General features: G+C 33.2%; 1 pseudogene; it reads right to left on the bottom strand.

The window, feature by feature from the left end:
* LOC107748867 (ras-related protein Rab-37-like) overlaps window positions 1-3,921 on the bottom strand; it is a 16,128-nt pseudogene that overhangs the window by 1,080 nt on the left and 11,127 nt on the right.

The raw sequence follows: 3,921 nt of genomic DNA, 5'->3' as shown, positions 1-3,921 counted from the left end.
AACCCAACCGCTGGGTCAAAACAACCCAATAGCTGGGTTTGTCCCTTTTTAACCCAGCATTTTTTAGAGTGAAAATAAATAATTTTTAATAGTCTTTTGTCATGCTTTAATGCAATGTATAGTGTGTTATTCAAAATAACATTTAAAGTTAATACATTTTAAATGTACTAAAGTGCAACTACAAATGTGTAATTACAAACATATTTCAATAAATGACATGCAGGTTTCAATAGAAATTGCATTAAATTCTATTTGAGTTTACCATGAATGCTTGTCAGTACATTTGGCAATGCACTTTAACCATATTTTACAGACAATAGAAGTATTTTTATACTTTATATGTAATAATTACATATAATGATGTGATTATGTCCTACATAAGTGGGTCAAAAACACTCATAAGTTAATTTAATTGCATTTAATATAAATTTAAACTATAACACAACCATTTAATCATTTAATTACTATTATATTAATATCAAACTAATACGCAATTGTCTGAAGAAAAAAAAACACATTTAGGTATATTTACATAAGTACTCTTTAATAAAAAGTATGTTAACACGCAGTCTTTTGCATTAGTATTACAAAGTTGTTGCTAAATTGTCCTGAGTGGTTGTTGGCAAACTATAGGGTGAAAAAAATTGAAATTTTACAAATAATTAATACCAAGAAATGGCAAGTAACACATTGAATTAAAAATGAAGTTTAAATTTTGACGTATAAAAACTGAAAGAGCATTTTCTTGTCAAATGTACTCTAATAATCAGTTTTATTTACAACTTCAAAATATAATTTTACACAGTGTATGTGGTTGCTAATTTGTTTTTGTTGGTTGCCAGGGCATGTCTAGGCAGTTACTAGGGTACTCGGACTAAGCAGTCGCTTACTTGTCAAGAGACCCTAGTGATTATTAAAAAAATAAAAAAAAATAAAAGGAGTCTCATGCTGATGTTTAATACTTGTTTCAATCGGCATACAAGCAATAGTAACAGTGACAATTGTTTCAAATTCACTTAATGTTTATATTATATATATATAGAAAACCTCAAACCTTGCTATGGCATGGAAAGCGAGTTCCACATTGACACCAGTCTTGGCACTTGTCTCCATGAAAGGGACTCCATATTCCTTCAATAAAGAAAAAAGCAGAGCATTGCAGTTAAACAAACTGCGATGTTTACTGATCATTTGTAATAGCAGTTAAATGGACATGTTACATTCATGTACGCTCATACCTTAGCCAGCTTCTCCCCTTCTTCATGTGTGATCACCCTCTCAGCAGCCATGTCTGACTGTACAAACACAATTTCATATTCATATTAAATAGTAATGTTTTGTGTTCTTGAAAGACATTTTCTTAATAAAGTGAAACTACCCTCAAATACAGTACGTCATTGTTGTCCTTACAGAGTTTTACACAAATTAACCAAGAAGAGTGAGAATAGTTTTAAGCAGCTGTTAGGATTTTATGAAACATTCTGGGTTAACCCTGTGAAGCCTGACGTACGACATGATAGTCTGAAAAATCTCATTTTTTTGAAATGGAACAATTTATTCAGTATTTAGAGAAAAGTTTGCATACGTTTTTCATCATGTTTGATACATTTTATGGCTCATATAGAATGATATAGGAGAATATGGTGATCAAACTGAAGGAGGAAAAACAGATCTAATTTCATTTAGAGGCCCAAATTGAGCAAAAGTATGCAATTTGCTGCACCAAGAAATTCTGACAGCTTGTAATGTACATCAATGAGATCTTTCTAACTTGGAGTGCTGGCCTAGTTTACTTTCACTGTAAATGCATTACTGTAAACACTCAGGGAAGAGCTGAAATGTTTCTCTGTGGTAACTGCATGATGACACAAAAGCTCATCCCAATGAAGCCTACTGCATCATATTTGATATGCAAATATCTAAGGGCTCTAAATGAACAACATCCTGAAAAACCTGTTGCACACAATCTACTACATGCTTTCCGTCATCTGATATTTTATAGTTTATACACTTTTTTTTTTTAGCAAAGTAAAAGGCCTTTTAGTACTATTGTACATATGTCCTGCTTCAGATACATGTGTCCTCATGCTGTGAAATCTTCACTGACTGATCTTTACTGACATAAGCATAAATGTTAATACATTAACATTGTCATGTACATTACCATGCCAATCCCTCCGAGAGTTGTCATGACAGAACTTAATATTTCAAGATAAAGTAAAGTTTACTTGATTCTCCATACATAATTTTTATACAAATCAAATATGATCCATCAGACATTTGAGGAACATTTATTTGTTCATCTCTCTGTCGTCATTGTATTGCAGTGCATTATATGTTTTGCCACCACAATAAAAACTACTGAGCTTTGATCATAAAACTAAACAATTAAATATCATCTTTTTTAAGACATACTATTGTGAGATATAGAGTGACAGCTGATATTCATATGTATTTTTGGCAAGTAGTCTGCCGTTATAAAGATCTCACAAAAGAATTTCATCTTTTTGACAATATAAATATCAGCAACTGCACCAAATCACTTATTTTGCTCAGTTTGGGCATCTGAATAAAACTGATGTGTGTTTGTTCCTCTTCGAGTTTAAGCTCCATATTCTCACTATATTGTACTATATGAGCAATAAAAGCCTGATGTATCAAATATGATACCTTTTTTTTTTTAAAGATTTTGTTTAAACTGTTCCATTAAAAAAAAAAAAATTATATATATACAGTGGGTACGGAAAGTATTCAATGGCGGAGGATCCCCAAATCCAGGTGTGAATAACTTGTTGCATCTTTCCCAAAAAGACTCATGGCTGTATTAGATCAAATGGGTGCTTCTACTAAATACTGAGCATTTTTCAGTTTTTCTTTTTTAATAAATCTGCAAAGATGTCAACAATTCTGTGTTTGTCTGTCAATATGGGGTGCTGTGTGTACATTAATGAGGAAAAAAAATTAACTTAAATGATTTTAGCAAATGGCTGCAATATAACAAAGAGTGAAAAATTTAAGGGGGTCTGAATACTTTCCGTACCCACTGTATATATATATATAAAAAAAAATTTTCAAATTATTTCTCATATGTCAGGCTTTACAGGGTTCAGCATTCAGTTACATATTCCCTTCCTCTTAGTCATTTTTCATCCTTCTGTCTCTCTACTAACAGTGATTTTTGCTTGAGGGACAAGTCAAAATGTTCTGTGTAACAGCCTGTACTGAACTCAGGAACTTTCCTTTAATATCAGACAAGGCTTTCTGGCTACATTAGGGCCATTAGGGGGCGCTATCTAATCCAGTGCAAAACCAGTTAGAGCAGTTAAACCAGAACACACCCCAACCACACATCACAAGATAAAAGACAACCAAAGGTGGTAAAAATGCTTGTCTGAAATGAATTACTGCCTAAAATGACACACTGACACATAAAAGGCAGAGAACCATAAAGGAGATCAAAAAAAGAAAAAAACAACTGATTTGCAGCTCTCCCTCTCTCTCTCTGTGTGTGTCTGCATGTGCAATAAACATTATTTGCACATTTAAAGAGGGGCTGCTTGTTTCAGTTCACTCCTTTCAGGAAGTCCCACTTACCTTGTTGCCAAGCAAGGGTTCAAAACAACCCAACCGCTGGGTCAAAACAACCCAATAGCTGGGTTTGTCCCTTTTTAACCCAGCGCTGGGTTATATTTAACCCAGCATTTTTTAGAGAGTAAAGGCCTTTTACACCAAAAGTGAAATTAGTACGCCTCAGCCTGAAGGAAGTACCTTTAACTCTGCACCTCACTCCCAATTTATCTCAAAACGGGGACAGAAGAGGTGTCAGTGAATAAATTGTTTTCCCATTTATTCACAAAAAAAAAGTAACTCAGGTATTTTCCTGTAAAATTAAAAGTAATGCATTACTTTACTAGTTTCTTG

The sequence above is a fragment of the Sinocyclocheilus rhinocerous genome, unplaced genomic scaffold, assembly GCF_001515625.1.
Source record: "Sinocyclocheilus rhinocerous isolate Xijiao unplaced genomic scaffold, SAMN03320098_v1.1 scaffold350, whole genome shotgun sequence".
In the NCBI taxonomy this organism is placed as follows: Eukaryota; Metazoa; Chordata; class Actinopteri; order Cypriniformes; family Cyprinidae; genus Sinocyclocheilus; species Sinocyclocheilus rhinocerous.
The sequence above is the reverse complement of the archived record's forward strand: the minus strand, read 5'-3'. Positions and strand labels throughout refer to the sequence as shown.